Source organism: Lepisosteus platostomus, chromosome 11, assembly GCF_059453375.1.
Source record: "Lepisosteus platostomus isolate fLepPlt1 chromosome 11, fLepPlt1.hap1, whole genome shotgun sequence".
Lineage (NCBI taxonomy): Eukaryota > Metazoa > Chordata > Actinopteri > Semionotiformes > Lepisosteidae > Lepisosteus > Lepisosteus platostomus.
Genome location: NC_142621.1, coordinates 7,219,698 through 7,242,376, shown reverse-complemented (window position 1 = coordinate 7,242,376; position 22,679 = coordinate 7,219,698). Strand labels below are relative to the sequence as shown.

Sequence of the window (22,679 nt, the reverse complement as noted above, 5' to 3'; positions counted from 1 at the left end):
GGCTGTCAGTCACTATCAATATGCGATCACAAGTCCTTCCTGTTTATCTAGATTTTACACGGCCTAATAGGATAAAAAAACACCACGTCTTCAAATGACCATTTCTTTGCCAAAAGAAGACAGAGAAAAGGCACTTTAAATAAAAGAAAACTGTGCCTATTTCACCACAATTACATATGACAGATGGAAGCATATATAATTTTCTTAGACTACCCACTGACGTAAAAAAATAAAATAATTAAATCCAACTATTCTAGAATGGCGACGTGCCAGTTTTCTTACAGTCTGGTTAACCAACTTAAACAACTCGCAGAAACAACACAAAAAGTTTTACTCTAGTGGTGTTTTTCTCACAAATTTGAAAAAGGCTTGCATTCGATTTTTTTACAACTCTTAAGGGAGAGAACTCAGCTGTTTTTACGCAAAAATTATTGTACCTAAATGTAAAGTGTACAATTAAAAAAACATTCCAAATACCAAATCCATTCCTTATCAGAAAGCAGTTTAATTCTGTTCAGGGATGTGGCAATGCAGAACCTATCCTGGAGGCACAGGTCAGGATGCAGGATGTCAGTCCAAGGCAGGGTACACAAAACACACAGGGGCAACAAGAAACTCCAAATAACTTAAGACAGCATAGCTTTGAAAAAGAAAGAACTGTGAAACTTATGTATCACTTATGCACTGATTCATTCAGCTTCAAAAGCAGAAAAAGTCTATATAAAACTCTAGGCAAACTTTAAAGAAACACTTTAAACTTCTTCCACAGCATGGAGTAAACACGTGTGGATGGTGGAACTATATTCCAAATGACACCAATGGTAGTTAGCAAAGAGCAAAGGGATATCAGGAAGATGGCTCTCATCACATTGACTTCAGCTAAAAAACAGCTTGCCAGGACACCAAAAAAAAAAGATCTTCAATTGCTAGTAAAGTAAAACAGTGTTTATTAAAAGAGCTTCAGAACAAGAAGAAAATATTTTAAAAGTTTTTTTTTTAAGGGACTGACTGGGAGAGTTTTTGCTTGGAGTTACAGGTGGCTCCCGCAGACAGCAAGCCAAATACTGACGGCTAAATTGGACAAACGAGAAAAGAAACACCACTGACTCAGAAACATCATGCTTCTGAGAAGTGACGTCTAACAAGGAAATTCAAAACCGCTAGTTCTCTGGAAAGTTGCTGGCTACGAACACTGGGGATTATCTGATCCTACCAGTAATCTACCTTTAACATATCCCTATAGCGGTTTTACCAACTGCTTCATAATTTACAATACTCTCTCCTTTTTTGGCATGTGGCGCAAATGACAGGGAGATGCCTTCGACCAAATTCTTGCCGTCTTCCTTTCAGGCCCAGCGGTGACAATTAAAAGCCATATAAACCCCCTCCTCTAAAAATAGCAGCCTGCTATTTTTTTTTTTAAAGAATTTGCTGCCATCATAAATCAGATTAAAAATAAGAGAAAGATGTTGTTACTGGCCTCGCACCAGAAAGGCCTCTGTACGGCCCGGGGGGGCAAAGCAGTTGTGCCTGGTGCCGGTGGCATCATTCTTCTCGGCCTCCTGCCCGACACCGTGGTAAAGTGTGTGGGGAGTCTGTGGATTGGGGGGATCAACATGGGTGACAAAGTGACTCATGAGCTGAATGAGATGGAAGTGACTGGGGAGGGGATTAAGGAAAAACAGAAGCGTGTGTGGGGGCGTCGCTCCTTATTTTAATAACCGCAGCTTTTGCACTGGTGTGATGCCTTGGCATTTCCCTTATCCATTGTCAAGGAAAGAAGTTTCACTGGCGTCCACCCCCACACCTAAAAAAAAAAAAAATCACTATTTTCCAAAGACCACAGTACACAAAGCCTGCAAACCAAGTCACTTGCATAATTGTTTCGGGTACAGTCATCGGAAAACACCGAAAATAACTCGAGCGTGGATCTTCGACTGCTCGATCATTTCAGCCGGTCACTGAATAGAATTTACCGGCGGAAATTTCAGCACTGTGTTGTTCTGAATCCCGATGACGAACACAGATTATACACATCTACAGTACCTCCTAGATGCACGAAGCAGTACTGTATTGATTTTCAATGTACACCTATAGGATTAATTTACATATTGATTCGCTTTTAAGGCTCGTGTGTCCTATTCAGTAAAGAAACCGTTACAAGCTGTATGGAAATAAATGCTTATTATTTTACACCATCAACCTTTTGGCTTTATTTGGTAAATCCGAGCAAAATGGGCAGCGACAGACACTGTAGTCCTAAAATAGATAACTGCTTTATTTTTAGGTTGTGTAGTTTATATTCTTGTTTTCGTATGAGGGGAAATCCTCCCATTCCCCCCTGACGACAGCCTGTCCAAGAGGAGGAGAGGTGGGGCGGACAAAAGGAACTTTCCACTTCCTCCCATCCCACCCAGCCATTGTGAACCTGCTTTGCAGGAAACAACGGGAGAATCGGAGACAGAAAGGGAGACACAACGACCCCTTCTCTCTCTTTCATACACACACTTATATATGCAACTTAATTTATTAATGCATTTTGTCAATGACAGCAGATGCTGCACAGAATAATAATGATTCTTTACAGTTCTATAGTATACTTACAGATACACACACCACTGAAATCGCTGGACAGGTAATGGGGACTCCCCTCCACCACCAGCAATGTGTAGCCCCCACCTGGATGATGAGACAGCAGCCAAAGTGCACCAGTACTCTCACCACACATCAGCTTTCAGTGCGGAGGAGAACAGTGTGATGAAGCCAATTCAATGATGGTGATTATAAGGAGGTCCTGATTGGTAAAGGCCAGGGGGGAATTTGGTCAGGACACCAGGGTTAAGGTCCCCTACACTTTTTCGAGAAATGCTCTGGGATTTTTAATGATCATGATGAGTTAGGACCTCTGTTTTATGCGTTATCTGAAGGACAATGTCTTTTTTACAGAATAGTGTCCCCATCACTTAGAACCTACACAGAACTCAGGGTGAGCGCCCCCTACTGGCCCCACTAACACCTCTTCCATCAGCAACCTTAGCTTTCCCAGGATGTCTCCCATCCAGGTACCAGCCAGGCTCACACCTGCCTTGCTTCAGTGGGTTACGGAGTGATATACTATAGCTGCTGGCACAAAGACAATTGAGACAACCAAGGTAATCGTGATTACTGACTCCTTTTGCATGATCCCGTCAGAAACAGATCCTGTTGGAGGAGCTGGATTCTAAGAGAACAAACGTACTTGTTTGTGTACAATTTCATCTAACATGCCTTGCAGTAGGTCATACTTTGTTTTCTAGAGGATGTCTTTGTTCAGTATAGTAATTGCAATGTGTATGCCGCACAGGGTAAAGTTGGAAGCTTTCTATATCCTTCATGTTAATTACAATGAAGAATTGAGCCATACAAGAAACTGACGGAGGGCTATCATTACGGACAAAGAACCAAAGAACATTCAAGTGTCAAGGAAATGTTTAAACTTTTACCCCATTAAGAAAATTGTACTGCAGAACACAAAAGGCTGAACTCTGCCTGAATCTCACCACTGTCCATGAACATTCAAAACCTTGTCCCAACATCGCAAAGTACAAAAGGCCATCAGTTCTGCGGTTTCCTGGCCAAGGAAACACCAAGACTTAATTTTTAAGTTACAAGTATGCAACACCATTTCAAGTCTGGCCATGGGTCTATCTTGCCCAAAAATATTTATCTTGTACTTAATGCTGCACATTATCAGAAATATTAAAACAATATGGTTTCAAATATTATGTACTCAGAGAACATAAAAATGATATTATTGATTGTATCTTTTTCACAAACACAAAAATTCAAAGTGCCGCTCTCTCTCTTTTAAAGAAGACGACTCTCCCTGCAGAGGAAGTCTGCCATGACACCGGCAGGCATTTTAATATGTCATGACAGCCTTCAAACACAGTCAGCGCTGGCAATTCGAGGTGGATCAGGGCTGTCACACAAAAGCAGACACGAGCCACTGAAGGCACCCTGCCAGAGTTGTTTCTCCCTTTAATGGGACAAAATCCTGCCTCACACAATGACCTAGGCAGAAAAATAAGGACAGGGGTCTATGCATGAGGGGTAACCAGCTTCATGACTGCTGTAAGTCTACCAGCCATCTAGAAAATAACAATGAAAACCTCAGCAAAAATCCAGAACTGTTTTCAGTCAACGTCCCCTTCAGAACTGCTATGGCATTAATAGGAGACAACAGGTCTTAAATGTTTATACATTCTTCTTTCGGTAATGAGGATAGTAATGAAATAACAAGGATAGGTTGTTATTTCATAAGATTTTTTTTTACTTGGGCAGAGAGGTTGAGCGAATGCATTAAAGTACGTCCAACCATGCAGTGATGTAGGATCAAACAGTAAGACAAGAATTCCATGTGCAGGACCCATATTTTAATTGCTTTGTTTAAACCATTTTTAGTGAAGTGGGGGTGAAACAGAATTTAGCACACAGTACGTGTTTTCTGGCTGATTTAAGCTATTTGGGAAAATACAAACATTCTTTATCGTTCATGGTCTTCTGATGTCCTTTGCCACCATCCATCCATTTTCTAAGCATTTCATTCAATTTAAGTCCCGTGTCACCAATACAGCTGCAATTCTGAATGTCAGCTGATGGTTTGGAAAAACTGAAGAAGGGGGAGGTTAACCACTGATGTGTATGCCCCCAGGTTAAACAGTCTTTGTGGGTCATTTACCATCACTGAGTGACTTGTTACATAAATTAGTTTAAAAAAGGAAGAACTACAGTAGCTTAGAAGCTATAAAACAGTTATATAAAGTACAACATGAGAATATGAGCAGTCAAGTGGCAATCTTTTATTCCTCATAAAGCCTTTCTTTCATTTATGTGAACTAATATTTTATGACAGTAATTGACAGTTGTTAAACATTAATATTCCAGGGGTTACAGAGAAACTGAATGAAGAGCATTGTCTTTATCTTCAGTTTATCTGTATCCTACTTGTTTTGCAGTGAGCAAATTCATTATTTTTATGTAATTATGCAGTAGATAATTAAACACATACAGTAAATTGTCAGATCAACCTACAGATAAACATAGAAAGATCAAATGTCCCACAATCTCATTTTGTATGCATTCAAGACTAACACCTGAAAGAACAATTGCCCAGCAATGCTTAACGCTTTCAATCATAAGACCAAATCTGCTACTAATCCTGGCAAATAACTTTAAGCGTTTAACAGTCTCCAATCAGCTCATGCTACTGCTCAAACTGAAAAGCAGCTGGTACAAAACGTCCTTTCAACTTGGTTATTAATATCGGAATTTATTTTTGCCAAGTAGCTCATGCTTCAGCAAGGCAAAAAACCAGCATGTCCTCATTGCTTAGCGCTTGTATTTTATTCTCATATACAAATAATCGCCAACCACATTTCTAAATTAACACTTGACACTGAATTACTGAGTCTTTAGGGAATAAACTATTTCTTACATTTTTCTCCCCAGATGTACCCGTATTGAGTCACAAGTATCGTCAACACCCTCTAAACTTGCTAGAATAGGGAGAATGAGCTATAATGATGTTTTAATCAAAGCTTCCTGCAGCAACCTTAAACTTGTGGAGATGAAACTTAAAAGAGACTTCTTTAGATGGTAATAGACAGTACTTTCCTGAAGAAAGAATTAGAATTGAAGATATCAGAACAGTTTACACTTACTGGATATTAAGAGAGAAAGTTAATACCAATAACAAGCATTTCCATTTCTACATATAAAAAGGGATATCTGATACAATACCTCAAAAAATATCTCTACATTAAATTGATGCATAAAGTAAATTGATTTAAATGGATATAATGTTTCTAATTAATACATCTGGCCCAGAAGACAAAATGAATGCGATTCGGCATTCTAACTACTCCTGTAATGTTATGTTTGCAATGATTTGCATTCTGAAAACACACACTAGGCTTGTTCTGTCACCCAAGGGCTGAGCACTGCTGTGAGGGCAAAGGGCTGCCCAACTGTGCAGTGAGTGCAGAACAGACAGCACAGTAATTGCAAGATGGGACAATTGGGGAGCATAAATCACAAGAACCACGAGGTTTACAACAACCCCCTGGTGAAGCAAAATCTTAAAAAGGAACACTAGGAAAGGCCGTATGACCTCCCCACATCTCTTTAGCTCTTCTTTGCAATCGGCTACAGTGAGCCATAGTAGTTACTGGAATGAGGTTCCGGTCAAAGTTCTTTCTTAACAGATCCTGGGGTCTGTTATTCGCACTATTATTCTCTATTTAACGACCTCATGAAAATGGGCTTTGAGCAGCAAAAACGCTCTGAGCCTTCTGTTTAATCTTTAAAGCTTCAAAAGGAAAGCCAGCAGGCTGGCTGCTACTAACACACCGCTGGTCCCAAAACCAAATATCTCAGTGGCAGTAAACAGTGACACAAAACATGGATGCAAAGTTCTTTTGGTTTTCTGAGTGCTCTGCAAGAACAAAAACTCAGGGAACATCTCCCAGAATCTGATCTGCTTATTTGTTTTAATTTCAGGACCAGCCTTTGGCCTTTGAGATTGAATGACAGTTCGGTGACAACCCAAAGGTCAGGAAACAAACAGAAAACCAAACCTTCATGCACATAAGCAGAGGAAAGCAGTGTTACTGGGCCTCCCCAATTATTAAAGCTCAGCCAGCAGAAGCATTTTTATTAGCACAGCTCATTCCGGCTCTCTTTTTCTCAAAGGACATTTCAGTCACTTGTCATGATATTGGCATCAGAGAGGCTGACCATTATAAAACATGCAGCTGTAGTACAATAGATTACTGTACCCAGCCGAGAGCTCTAACACAAAACTCATGGAAAACAACTCCTGATGTATTTTTGTGTATAAGCAGATGAGGGAAAACCACATTGATTTGATATATATAATGTGAATAATGATTTTCCCACCAGGAGGATTCAGGTCACAGATGAGAGTAGTTATTAACCCTGTATGTTTAACCTAAATACAAACTGAATTGATACACAAAGCTATTTGTCTGTACACGCCTTATTTTGTTAGAGATAGCTGACACCGTGTCCCTCCCCCCCAAAAAAGCTGATATCTTTATGATCTTCAGGGGTCTGCCTGATTACTGGAGACAGATGGGATAAAAAGCTCAAGATTAAGCGCAGCATTTGACATTTTGTACTAATATCCAAGGCACCTAGAAGAGCAATCTCATCCAGCAGATTGCTTTTGTATTGCTTGAAAAAGTATTTTAACCTTTAATCCCATCATGTGGCACTTCAGGGGATCTAATTTATAACACAGCAGCACATCTCCTCTTCATATAACGGCAATGAGCAGGACAAGCTACTCTGCGGTGCTGCGTTTTCCATCATTTACATTGGTTCAGTTGACCATAAAACTATCTTGCACATTAGGCTCAAAGGTTAAAGCCTTTCTCGGCTGTTCTTCGCACAGATAATTTTATTTCCACCATATGCAGCTGGTTCATTCAGGTTTCATTTTCAAATCCATTCACTGTTATCACACCAAGCAGTTTTGCGTTTGAAAAAAGGCAGCACAAGAGGGTAAAGGCACACCAAACCTCCAAGACAGTCGCTTAAATGGCCAATTGTCACTTAATTGAACTAGAATTACTTTTATTTTGGGTGAAGGGCCAATTGCTCCTTAACCTGAAATAAATGTAATTCTAGTTCTGTTTATCTATCCATTCATTCAATTTCAATAACCCCTTATTGAAACGATACAGTGTCCTGGTAAGACTGAGCCAAACCCAAAACAGGTAAGGTGCAATGCAGAGTATTCCCTGGATGAGATGCCAATCAGTCACAGGGCAAACACAATGACTTGCTCTCACACGCAAACAGGAGACAATTTAGAGATACCAGTTAACCAGGACAGAAAGTCTTCACACTATGTTACTACAGAAAACCCATGGGGAAACACAAATGTCAAACAGAAGACTCCACTGGCAAGAATCAAATCTGGGACATTTGAGCTGCGAGACATCTGTGCTAACCATCATGCCGCCATACTGCCCTAGTGCCGGTTACTTAGTGCAGTTTCTGTTTGGTTGGTATTATAGCGCTCTCAGGTTCACGGGGGTATACGCCCTCGCCACTGCCGCCTCAGGTCGGCCCCCCCTTGCTCGGGACTCGAACCCGGGCCTCCGGCATCACTCAACAGGGACCCAGCCAGTTGAGCTAAAGGGAAATCTCCCATCCTTGACGTCACCGCGCCGGCAAGCCGGCTCAAACAATCTCTAATGTCGGCCGTATGCGTTACATATTATTGTCCTGGTAATACTTAACTCTCATAATTTAGAAACAACCATCAAAAATGTTTTAGTCGGCCTCTGCTACATATCAGGCCAAGGAAGGAAGGTGTGGCTTCAGTATCTGTATAACAGCAATACAGGACTTTAGTACAACAGGGTGGATCACTAAAGGGACAATATTCTGTAGTTGTCATGAGAAGATAGCTAAAAATACTAAATTAAAGCTATCAATTTTAAATTAGAAGCATAAGGTCAGAACACTCAGCTTATTAACTTGGACCATCTGTTTAATATTACGAGAGCTTATTGATGCATAAGCGATAAAAAAAGTAATAAAGACTTTCTCAAATAGACAGTTTTTTATTGTAATGTATGTTGCTGAAGTGCCAAAGGCAAGCAGTTGTCACAAACTCAAATTCAAATTTGAATTCTTTTTTTTTTTTACCAGAGGAAACACACCTGTGTCATGAGGTCAAAGTCTACAATCTATTTAGACCAGAAAACATCCTTCATTTAACCGTAAGAACCTGAAACCAAAGATTTTCACAAAACCCCTATATAAGTGAATCAATTAATATTTTGGTTAAGAATATTCAGCTTCGCATTGTAACTTACATATGACTGTGTGTATATATTTTCCATACACCCTACCATAAAATATACACAAAAACACCCAGCTTCCATGGCAATATTTGCCTTCGAAGTAATCGCTGCATATGAAGGAATTGAGCAATACCTTTGTCTGATGCAACTCATAAGACTATGGTCTGAATGACTGGAAAATACTTGTTTCAGGAGTTACATCGATGCTAAGGCTGAACCTTTCTTATCCTTCTTCAATCAACAAAACAGACATATTGTGTCGCAGTAACTACACAAAAAGACACAGCACAACAGTACCTTTTTCAGAAAAGGAAACGAACAACATAAGAATCCAACCTCTGCATGACTGAGCAAAGCCCTTTCAAAGGATGCCACTGTTTCAAAGCAGCAGGGGACAGGTCATGGTTACACGAGTCATAAAGCTGTATTAAGACCAATAAGAAATAAGAAGTCTTTTACTTCTGCACTTCAAGCTTCTCCTGTGCGAACAGAAGTACATAAAATTAAAATGAAAAAAGAGCAGTGTAAATAGTCTTTAAAATTCACTTTACATAGTAGCTATACACTTTTTTTCAGGATCACAGAGCCTCAGCTTGGATTTTGAAAACCATCTCCCGACCGCCTGGCCAGTATAATAAACAATAAAGAAAAGCAGGCAGGTGGAAAATTGCAGTCCAACTACATTGCACATCACTTTCCCTTTCCATGAATCTAAGAATGACAAGGAGCACAGAAAAATGCAAAAGGATTTTTATGCCCGGATACAAATTTAAGTAGTAATGACTCAAAGCAGCTGTGAACATTAAACACAAAGCGTCAACTGGATAATACCTTCTGGTACACTGTTCTCTCTCACTCACTGAAATTATGCTCAAGATGAAAATGCTAAATTAGGATTCAACACTACCTGCATTGAGCATTAATGAGGCTATCACTTTCCTCTCCTAGAGATTAGCTTGACCATATGCACTGCAGTGCTTCAGGCTTTTAGCAGGAAAAATTTGTAATTACCCCATGAATAACATACTGGTTTGTATTCAATTGCAAGTGCCATGCCCTTCATTATACCAGAAGTGAAAGCTTCCTGGTTTGCATTAGTATTTTAAACACAAGCTAAATGGATGAATAAAATAAAAACTTTCAAAGGTTGCCCCATGCAATACAATGCCTTTTTATGAGGCAGGAGATTGGTTGATTCTTTAGTTGGGAGTGCGTTAGTGGTTATAGGTCTCTGGGCCTATAAGTGGAAGACTGCAGGTTCAAATCCTCGAGGAAGGGGCATTGTGGTCACGTTGTTGTGCTACTTTTTTCACCCAGATTGCTTCAGTTAAAATGGGAACAAACAGACATAGTTTTGGATAAATACCTCAGCTTCATTACTGATAATAATAAAGAATAATCAAGCTGATGTGTAAGGTCAAGCTATTTTACTGTTGGTAGTTTGATGTATAGTACACAAAACAAACAGCTAGTATTATAAGAAAATTCAGAAAGCCATTGACAGACAGAGATAAGCTCACCCCCAGATTTGCCTTGGCCTAGCAACTAGCAATTTTACTTGACAACCTCTTGCAGAAGTGTGAAAAGACTCCAGTTTCTAATTATGTCCACCCAGAATATAAAAAACACAAAAAAACAGATGCTAAAAACAAAGGAGATGGGGACAGTTCCCAACTTAATGACTGGAGGCCACAAATGTCTTACCACAAGCTGATTATTCCTTTGACATTTATGATGGTAAAAAAAACTTTTTTATAATGAACGGTACTGCTAGAATAACATTTAGCTAGGACAATGAAAAAAACCTTAAGAAAAAAGGTTAAGAAAGGGTAGTTGTAAGTTTCAATCAAAGCCTTTCAACTACATTTCTGGCCAAAAGGGTTTTACAGTAAATGATGCCTACAACACAAGGTAAGCCAATTAAAACCATTCACACAGCTCAATACACAAAGTGAGACTGCTAGCTTAATTCTGATAGCCATTGATTGGATAAAAGGTCTGGCAACACATACAGCTATCCTGAGAACAATTTCAACAGCATAAACAGATCAATATAGACAGTTAAGTCTCTGCCCTGCGATCAAACTTACTATCTGCAGGAAAAAGTAATCCTGCAGACAAGAAGAGCCTGATTCAAAGTGACTGACCCTTCTGAGATAGCTCCAGAACTTTAACCCTTTCTATCCTTTCCATCAATATTTCACAGCCCTACATGAGCCAGCAGGGCAGCTGAATCGGTCTGTGAGTCATTACAAGTCAAGGCACAGTGCCTCAGATACCTCAGAAGGCCACCGCTCCGTCACTATAACACTGAAGACAAGAAGTCTGTAACATTGATATATGTTCTAAAGGCCAATAAGAAAACAAACAAATGAGTATCCTTCCTATTTAAACTTAAAGAGTTATTTTAAATATAGGGAAATCACAGAACAAATGACACTGATTTACTCTTTGATCTAGATACTGTACTCCTTAATGCTCCTCACTCTAATTTAATTCACCTAAAATATGTAAATGTATGTTTTTTTTTTTGTGTAGCTAGTCTTTGCTAACTGCAATGTGGGATGAGAGTTTAAACTCATATCAGGTTTAAACTGCATAACAGAATTAAAAATTATTCTATGGGCATAAAAAATAAAAAAAGGTTATTTATAAAAATAAAAATCTCATGGGAAAAACAAACCAGATACAAAGAGGTTAAAGAAAACAGAGAGAGAAAGTTAGTTGCTAGGTGACAGTAGCTGTTGGTTTGTTTCTAATCAAAATTAATTTGAAAAAGCCAGGTACATAGTGGCAGAGGGAACTGTCTGGATAAACATGTGGGTAATAAAACAGCTTCTATCTCAGAGGCTCCAATCAATTTGTAGTGCAAATGTCTAAACATTGAAGTAGATGGGCTGTGATTTCAGTACTTTCTTCTGAAAAAGGTGAACTTCAGAAAAGTACTTTACAAACTAGTCATAATAGTACATAGTCTTAATAGCCTACATTACAGTGGCTGACTTGATGGCTACCAAACTTATAAAATTTACCATTTATTGAAATATTACAGTGTCTGCAAGATACCCATGCTTTTATAGGGGTTAAAAGCATTATGCTCTGATTACTGAATTCAGTTTCAGTATTACCATATGTGAACTGGAAATGCTGAGCTGCAATCATTTCTCTAGTAGCCAGAATAACTATTGCATTCTTAAATTGACTTCCCAGAAGAGAAATTTTCATATCTTTTGGAAATATGCTATTAAAAAAAGAATTAAGCAAAAGACCAACAACACAGAATAAGGCTGTAAATTCTTCAGCTGTTGATCAGATTTTAATCTTTAATCTTTTAGACTTCTTAAATGCACCTTAAGGAAGATCATTTTTTCTGAAGGCTTTAGAAGCTATAAAACAAAGGTGTAAACAGTTCTCTGTGACCTTAAAGACGATGTCAGCTCTTGCTGTAGGAATTAAATATTTAAAGAGCACTGTATCCTAACGACCTCATTGAGGTCCACCCACACTGCTCTTGGTCCAGGATACTGCCCGTCTTTTTCCTGTTGTCCAAACACAAAATCGATTTAAAGGGAAAAAAATCCTAGAAAGACCAGGGACTGGATCCAAAACAGGATGAGGACTTCCTCTGTTTTCAGGGAACGCCCCACATCCAAGATTCTTGCAATGCAGCCAGTAAGCATCTTCGACATACATGACATTTAATGGAAATGTAACTGCTTGTATAGATCTGTAGGAGCAAGATGCTTCTCCACTGATACAGTATCAGGATATGGCTTATTTAATGGGTGTTAAAAATTAAGCTTGTTTCAGGAATTATATTAGGACCTAGCAGGACTAAGGAAATCATTAGTTACAGCAGCAACAAAGCTTGAGATCTAAATAACTGTCAGACTCAGTAAAATAACTGCTTGCGTCAGTGATTAACATAGAACTGAGAAGTAACATGTTCTATTTTCTACTGTCTGAAAGATACAGAATTCTGTTTGTAATGCATTGGGAAAATAATGACCGTTAACTTTTAATCAGTTAAGAACTACATCTATCCATTTCTGATAGCAAAAGTAAAAATAAGGCCTTATCTGGGATGGGATTAATGCTATGGATGGGAAGTCCAGGGACTGAAAGAGTACAGCAATAACCCAGTAGAATGTACTCTCTTCACAGCAGATCAAACATGAGACATATGAATGCTAAGTGGAACCACAGGGCTAGTGACAGGACATTGCTGTCAGGGAAAAAGCAAACCTAGGACAGATCGCTGGCAGATCAGATCAGCCTCTCGTGAGCTCTATAGACTTCTTTCATCCTCATCAAAGTGCTGCTTTTATCCCAGTGTCCTCCAGCCTGTTATATATTAGTTCATTATTGGGTTGTTGGGACAACAAAGTCAGGCCCCATCACACAGCAGGGAATGCAGGTTAGCTGGGCTGACATTTGATGGTGATGATTTTTTTTTTTTGCTCTGCTTTTCCATTGTCATGACACCACTAGAAACTGTGCTCTGGATAATGACAAAAACGCTCCTCGTGGTTTACAATTTTCATCTTCTCTTTTTCTTTGCCATGATTATAAATATATTCATATCATTAGCATACTGTAGAAAACCTGTACTGTCACTACTGTAATCACCTCTCAACAAGAGACAGAATCCTGACAATATAAAGCTTTTTACACAGAGGAGTCAATTCTGCTTTTTGCAGCTGTGGTATATCTGACAAATCCTGGTTTAAGGGTAAGGCCAGATAGTACATCTGACCTTTTAGCAAATTTCCTTGAATCTCCAGCTCCAGTGTGGCTTACAAATTATAAGCTCTTAAAATAACTAAAAAAGGGGTATTGTAGTGGGAAAGAGTGGGATAATGACCAGCACAACAAGGGAGTAGTACTGTTAGTAACCATGGTGAGCTCTAAGACCTCCATGATAAACACATTCAGTACAATGGACCGAGTGGGCCAGACAAAGCTTTTACCTAGGGACTCCATGGGTCCCTGACCAAAAAGTATGGGCACCAAATCCAGTTGTTGAGTGGTAAAGAGAACATTTAAGGAAGCCAAGGACATGTACAGTCATTTTGTTTTTTGTTTTAGCTCAGAGAAGTCCCAACTTGCATATTTTTATTTTTTTGTGTAGACAGTGTTTGTATATATTTACAAAAACCCTTAAGCGATTGCTATTTCTTTATGCATTTTAGAAAGTTGGGAGTACTATAACTGTGTTGCGTCTGCCAACAGAAAAGTCTTATGGAATATTGTCACCAAACATTACTTTTGCGACGTGTGACACATGTTTAGCTACAGTCTGGAGTCTTGAAACACCTAATCTGCACAAAGCATTCTGGGAATCCTTTGCTGCTCAAGGAAGCTATCATCACAGCCTGTAAACCTAGTCATGTTTGTCTTAGGAGAAACCTAAGTCTGTAAACTCAGTAGCATGGTTTGTAAGAGAAGCTATAAAAACAGGAGGAAATTAACCAACAAAAAAAAAGTCTCAAATGGAAAGAAAACTGTAAACTAATCCATTTTCCTTCAAGTTGTTTTAGCTTTCCAAGTCTGGGCTTTAATTAAAACCAGTGACATAATCAGACAAATTTAAAAATCTACTTCCAAATTGGAAGGTCTAATCTCCTGAACAACACAGCAGCCCGTGTCTTATTTAGTGAACCAAGACAGGAGGCAGTCTCTTGCTATTAACCTTTGAAACCTGATCAGAGCACAGGGTGTCTAAAATAAGCCTTCAGGAAACACAAAACTTTAATGTTGTAGTCGAAGAGAATACACACATTAAGCAACTCCTGCTGACAGAAGGTGGGATAAGATCAGGAAGGGAGACAGGTTCAGAAAATGATGAGACGGGCAAAATTGTATAATGAGATGAGGTAAGGGCTAAAATATGAAGCAGTTAAGAGCTAGGACAAGCTGAGATCAAAGCCTGGTGACGAGTGCTTTAAAACCCATATAAGTGCAAATACCCTGATCTCATCTCTGCAATTCAAGCAGACTGTCCTATTGACAATCTACCATTGTTAAGCAGTAATGTTTGATTTAATCTGGTAAACTGTACATTTAATATAAGCAAAGCCCGTTTAGCTATTGAATTGTAGAGATGAATTCTGTTGGAGTGAAAAATCCCAAAAAATATTTTCATGCTGATCTGAATAGCACCCATTCTCGTGTGCATTCCTCTCCGAGGAAAGCCCTGGCCTCTGTAAATGTAGCCCATGTGATCATCTTTGACTCCATGTCTGCATTCACAACCAATCAAATTAGTGTCCACAGAAACACAACTCACAAAGCATACTAACACTTGTTGGTTTGTTAAGGGTTTGTACTGAAAATTCTCACCCATATAAATACATTTACAATAATACAAGGCCATGCAATAGCTATAAACAATGAACGTAGGACTATGTGTCATATTAAAAAAAAACATGTTTGAACTTCTATCTTGGGTAAACCGATGCGGTAATCAAGGCAAGGAGAAACAGCCACAATCAAAACATTTTGAGATGTCACAAATTTGAAAGCAAGAATATGTAACTTCGTAACTTGCATTTATACAAAATGTGCAATTAAAGCAAACCATAATTTAAATGCATGTGTGAGAAGGCAGTAAGTTCTGCATGTACAGATTGGTCAAAATAACCACCCCCCATCGGATGACTAGACTTTTCGTGGCTGGCAATGAATGGTTTAAGGAGCTCAAGACAGACATCAATCACATTACTTGGTCAGAAAAATCCCCAGATTTCAATTCTACTGAACACTGGTCAAATCATTAGAACATGCAGTTCTATCCCAACACAATTACCTCACGAATAATTAAAAACCTTGGGGAATGCATAAAACATCCTATTGAAGCTGCTCACGGAGTCCCAACATTAGCAGTCAAACATTGTGGCCATTGACTACATATATCTACAAGACACTATAAAGTGTCTCAGCCAAAGTATCTGGAAATAACATTATCTGAAGGTCACATATAGAGTTTGCATTGAATATATAAGCTAGTCTGTACAGTCAAAGAGTCAGAGGGCATATATAGAATTAGAATATGACCTACATGGTGTCTAAATATTAAAGAAACCACCACACTCACCTTAAAAACATGAGTGATACAGCAATCATCCACCACCCAGACATACAGACCAGATTGGAAGGAACTAATGTAAGACCTAATACAATATTCTTCCTCCTATCGGCTATACTGCTGTGAATACAGGCATAGCACCTAAAATGTGTTGTATAAAAACAATTGCTGCTTGAAGTCAACAACATCACACCAGTTTTTCAGAAGAACAGCAATTAAAGTTCCAACGATAACACTTCCCTGGCTTAATCCTCTGCCACATGGTACAGACTGTTTCCCTGCCTGCTCCGGAAGATGGAGAATGAATAGGAGTGTGTGTACCCTATTGTCTCCAGCAATAGGCACTGGACCTCCCTGATGGGGAGAGCTGCCAAACGTTTGTTAGAGTTGGCCAGAAGCACTCTGTCATTCCATGTGCACGAGAACAGCTACCAGCTCAAGATCTTACCTCCTGGGCGAATCGAAACAGAATTCAAGAAAAGTTCAAAGCAGAGCTGGCAATGACTAAAGGAACAGCATGACCAGTTCAATGTGTTGATTGATGAAAACTACTTCATGCACCTAATGCATGTCACACAGGCCAAGGTGTTTCACAAGAGCACAGGGCCCCACCCTGAATGACAGAAAATCAAAAAAAGATTTTCCGTGACAAAAGGGTTCTGGAGTATGTCATTTTGAGTTTTGCAAAAGCATATTTGCCAAAAACAATGTTCCTTTTTGCTAACATTTTCCAAACAAAAGCAGCATCTTGGGATCTTGGGCCTTTTTGTAAAATGTGCAGAAATTGTATTTAATTACAGATAATGAGCCTGCTTTAACAAGACTCTGCAGTTTTTCCTCTGAAAACAGGCCTGGGCCTTGAACTATATCCATGTATAGAACTGCTTTGATCTTTGAATAGTATCTGGTCTCACTTCTGAATGCTATCATGCTGGACTTTTCAAACCTGATAGTCAATTTTTAACCTCAACTCACTGATAGCAATATTTGTTAAACTGTCAACGATAGCTCAGGTCAAGATCTTGGCTAACACCTTGCTTTTGTAAAGAATTTGACTGTTCCTGCTAATGTTAATTAAGGAAGACCTACTGTATATCCTACTACAGAACATTGATTATGGAAAGCCATGGAGCTCACACATAATAAAAAAGTAACTTTTAAAGTAAAATTCAGTTTCTTTCTTTATACTGAGCCAAACTGTCATATGACATCATAGGAGTTATTATATGGCTATTATTCTGTTCTGTTGAATTCATACCCCACTTAACAGCTTTTTCGACACTTTTTAATATCATACAGACCTAGATATTTTTGTCTTCAATGATACATTACATGAAAAGAACAAAACAACCTTTCTCAAATTAAAAAAGGCAGCTTGGTTGTGCTGCTACAAAGTTCTTTGGGTCAATGTGAAGTTCCAGGTACAGTATTTATACAAGCAGGTTTTAAAATAAAACTGACTATAGTCAGAAGGATGAAATATCACAGTGGTCAATTAAACAAAGCAAAGTGCAGACAGGAGAAACACTTATTATTTTAAACATTGCATTGTATTACAAACACTTTTACAAAATCAGTCATAAAACAATAAACACTTGCTAATTTCAATCCAATAAATGTTAGAAGATAAACATGTAATTCAGCATGTAATTTTAAGCAGAACATACAATAAAACCAAGACCTTTATGGTTCCAGTTACTACTCTCTAACCACTATAACACAAACTGTGTTGGACAAACTGGCATGATAAATGCTTAGATGATCACAGGTATTATCACTAATTCAAATTACTGTGAGCTATTCAAGGAAAACACTATGCAATATTTTGTTAAGAGCCTTTTAGAAGCTAAAGCAAAATATAATTGGGATGTTTTAGAAAATGCAAAAGGTACATCTTTCTTCATGACAGGAGAGAGATTAATTTGTGAAGTCTAACACTGTATTAGTCCATAAAAGGGTATGCTGTGGACTCTAATGAACAATAGCAAATTACTGCACCAGTCCTTAATGGCCATAAGGACTTCAACAAATCATTCAATGATGAGTAAAACAGAAAAACTATGTCCACAGCGTAAGGTATGGACAATGCTAACATGAACTCAGTGATCAAGTTTGAATGCATAGCACAGTATGTGTGTGGTCATAATCTGCAATGTACAGTAAGTACCATTTGCAGTCAGTTACGATTAGATGTTTTCTAGGAGGAACACATGAAGCTATTTCACACTTCCACTATTAAAAAAAACATTCTACTACAGAGAAACTGATAGCTGTCAGAAAAGAAGTAAGTTTTGCTAAAATTCTAAAATAAGCAAAATCAGGAAAATCAGGGACATACCTACCTTGGGAAAATTAACACATACAAATCCCCTGCCACTGAGATTTAATGACAAAGATAAAAACATTAAACTACTGTATCCCAACCAACTCCATGTGTCCCAAATAGCCAAAACATTTCTCTCTGGGCTCAGGTTTCCACTAAGTGTGTTTGTGCTGGCAGGCTCTTAGACTGGAAGATCAGAGATTCAGAATAAATGTTAATGGAAGAGCCCATGTGAAAACAATAACACCAGACTTAACATCATCAGACTTCTTATATATCTACCGAAAACTAGCAGGGAATAGGATTGCATGCTAAAACACTGCCTTTATACATTTCATGTGACCACAGAGCCAAATTGAGCCCTGAATCTCACGAACTGTTGGTTCCCTTCAGAATTATTTCTAATTAATTCCATTTCCCTGCAAGAGATAATTGAGAAAGACGAAAAAGGCCCAGGCAGCGATTATGACCTGTGAAAATGAAGGGATTGCAGGGATTTATACGCTATCCTATGCTTTCGGTTTTATTTTGTTTTTAATTCAAATAATCTGCTAAACTAGACTAGTAAAAACACCTACATATAAAACTTTAAAACTGATAAAGTATCACGTTATGCATCTTGAAAGCCTTGGTGATATCTAGACAGGAATCAGTAGCAGGCTGAATCATCTACATACAACTGATACTGATGAAAAGACAAGTATAACCTCCTTATATGATGGCACTTCAAAGACATTCATAATACCCATGAATAGGTAGCATACGAAGATCAGTTAAGAAAAAAGAACTCTATCCATCATAAAAGGTTCAATTTATAACCATACTCCTAATTGCACTTCTGAAATTTGACATTATTTTGTACGCTTTCTTGTTAATCAGCTATCTGTGACCTCCTTTTATCAAGCACTGCTTACAGCCTACAAGCTGATGCGTGTTATAGCCTACCCATGACCTCTCCTTAAGGCGTCAGTACTAAATTCAGTCATCTATACTGTGGGGCTCTTTCATCTTACTCAGAAATATTACTATACTCCAAGTCTTGTGAAATCCATATCAACATCCACTTCTACTGTAAAGCACTGGATATATACATCATCTGTCATCACAGTTAAAATCTTTACTTCAGTGACCACCCTCAGGTTACGGTTTTACATTCCTGAACCTAACAAATTGTCCAAGGTCTACAAGGTAGCACAACAGCGTTACTGCAGTCCATGGCTTTTCTTAATATTTTCATCACAAAAGACTAATGTTACAGACCTGTTTGAGGACAATGAATGATGTAGTAGCAAGCATCATTAATACTTTATAAGAAATTACCAGTCAATGTGCTCCTGATTACTGTATTAGTGCTCTGCATAAGAAAGACATAGTCATTTCTCTACCATGCTGCATGTTCAACTGGGAGAAATACCTAAGGCACTCATAGAAGAAAGGAAATGTTTATTCAATTTAAGGTTCAAAATTCTTAGCTTTTTCCTACAGGGTTGTGAGATATACTTTCCATCTGTCACAAAACTGTGCAATTCTTCATTTTAAAAACAAGTTACAGCATCTGTTTTCTTGTTATACAACTGGGTCCCTTATATAAATATATATTTTTTTAAAACATGCATTAACCTTCCCTTAAAATGTAAATTGACCAAATTAATATGCTAAGAAGTCATGACAAAATATTAAATCCCACTAACAGTATGTGAGTGTAAGTCACAAATTTAACTGCTTTTTTCCCTTATCATAATGGAAAACAGTAACATGCTCAACTACACTCTAATTTGATAATTGGATCCCCTCAATCAGGAAATCAAGAGGATGCAGAAATTTAAGGACCCCTATCTGGAAATTATTTGAGACCTGGAAGAACTCCAGGCCCAATCACTTCATATTAACGTTGCTTTCACCAATTTGAACTTGCCAGGTCTCTACGAAGGAATCAAAGTTTCACATACCTGAATGAAATGCCTGGTTATCCACAGCAATGCAGGCTTTTATTGAATTCCCACATGAAACTGTCTCAACCACAATACTACACCACAAGCTTTTTATCACCTAGTTCTTTTTTCCAAAGAAACTTTACATCTGGAGTAGAGCAGCAGTTTCAAGACTGGAGTGTCAGATAGGAAACTACATCTAACCTCCCAGATTACATTGTTAAGGAGATATTCTGGGATTGATTTTCATTTTTTGAGGGCTCCGGTCTTTGCAAATGGTTAAAAGTTAACTTTAAAAAAGTACTGGTTAAGATCTTGTACATTCATCTGAGGAGGATGTTTTACTTCAATTAGTGATTAATTAAGACGTTCTCCCACCCCCAATAGCTTCAGGCAAGGTCAGTGCTGATTCAGTGGGGCAGAAAGCTACTGATTGCAAGTGACTGGGAGTAAAGCTACAAGTTACACACACACAGCAGGGAGAATGAGCCCAGCTAAACTACTTAAACACTTCCTGTTACACTCACTGCAGACAGCTAAAGGACTCACTTAATAAGCTTAGACACAATCCCCATTCTCTGCCCACAGTATACCCAGGTTTAATTATAAAGAGATCCAGTTAAGCTTTGCAAGTGCATAAGGCTATAGAAACAGACATCTTATATGGCTGCTCGTCATCAGCAGCAATTAAAGCACTACGGGTAAGAAACATTGATGATTTCTAGATCACAAGGTGCTAGAATTGTGTTTTGGAGGGAATATTGGCACTCGTGCATTTTATATTGTTACATATTGTTATCTAGATTTGGAAAAAAAAGAAAGCACTTAGAAATTTAAGTTTTATACCAACAGAAATGTCTCAAAGAACTCAAACTTGATAAAAGTAGTTATTTGAGGACCACAATTCAATGGGCTTTTGGCATGCCTGGCCCATTTTAACAAAGCATGTTTCACTATAGGAAAATGCAAAATGTTCCTTTTCACCTGGTTAAAAAACAAATCTACACTAATAAGTGATGCATCTGATCACATATAAACCGTTCTGTGAGAAATAGGCAGCTGATGTACGTAGATTAAACAAAAAAATTGCAATTACTGACTTTCAGCAGCATATCATGTGCCACATAAAATACAGGAATGACATCCGCAGACTAAGTGTGAATAAAAGTTTAATTAGCTTCTCTGCCCTCCAACAAGCAACTCAAATTAACTCAGGCTATTCTCTTGGAAACGTAAAACGTTACACTCCACTCCCTCTGCATCTTCTGAATAACCAGTGGACAGTGTTTGAAAAAGCACACTCTTAACCTATCACAGCTGGTATTCAACTGCCTGAGAGACTTCCAGCACAGCACCCTTCAGGCAAAACAACAAAAAGGGCAGCTTCTAAAGCAAGAATGAACCTAAATAGGTTTTAATATTGGGTTTTGCATAAAGATTCATACGGTCTGTCAAGTGACATTTCCAACATACACTATTTGTGCTCTTTTGTGCATCCCAGTATCAAGACGTCTGTGTACAGAACTGTGTGTTGCATTATTTTATGCTTTCATGTAGGCTTTTATCCTTGTGTAGGCTAAGCACAGTACTAATGATGACTTTGTGAGGTTAGAAGCTGCAGGACTTGATCTAACAGCTTTTAACCTCACCTGACTCAGAAGGATGTTAAACAGCCTGAAATTTGAATTGACTGCTTTTTTTAAGCTACATACTTTATAATGGTAAAAACACAGATATTCTATGAGGGTGACATAATTCGACTTATTTCAGATTCTGCTCTGGTTTGATGTCACATTGAGGGTGTGCTTAATACAGCTCACTGAATACAAACGCTCCTGGTGACTAGGCACTAGAGTTACTGCAGCAGCAGAATAAGAAATTACCCCAAGGCTGAAAATGTAAGTATCACAACAAATATGATTATTTTAAACCAGTCATGCTGAATAGAATTTGCATCACCTGGCATAGGCTGTGACAGAATCTAACATGGAGTTAATGCAATGAGCCTTAGCCAACAGGACTGTAGCTGTTATGAAGACTGTATTTAGAAGGGATTAGCAACTGTCAGAGATAACAGTGAGATGAATTAAAATCATATTACCAGCTGACAAACAATGGGAAACCTCCAGTAAGCCCAGTAACCCCCTCACTTTTATTAATGGTTTCCTTGGAAGAATAAAACAAAATCTGAGATCCCTAAAACTACACAAGTGAGGTTTGCAATAAAGTACAGCACTGATTACATGAAGCTTCCAAAAGACAGGAAAAAACATTCCGTTCCTCTAAAGCTTCTTCCAAAAAGACGGAGAATATCGCCACAAAAAAGCTGCGCTAGCCTCTTGCTCAGACAGACCCAGATCACGAGGTGTCCTTATAGAGATATTTAAGGACCAAATCTTTTCCAGAATGGAATGCAGTGACGGATAGACATGTCTGCTGAGCTGGAATCCAGAGTCCTG

General features: G+C 38.4%; 1 protein-coding gene across 2 annotated transcripts in view; it reads right to left on the bottom strand.

The window, feature by feature from the left end:
- rasal2 (RAS protein activator like 2) overlaps nucleotides 1-22,679 on the bottom strand; it is a 104,172-nt gene that overhangs the window by 75,538 nt on the left and 5,955 nt on the right. Inside the window, exon 1 of one of the 2 annotated variants that reach the window (XM_088598156.1) lies at nucleotides 15,976-15,994. The exons of the other annotated variant lie outside the window; for it this stretch is intronic. The gene's annotated coding sequence lies outside the window, so the exon portion shown is untranslated. Of the gene's footprint in view, nucleotides 1-15,975; nucleotides 15,995-22,679 lie in introns of those variants that run through there. 2 annotated transcript variants of the gene reach the window in all.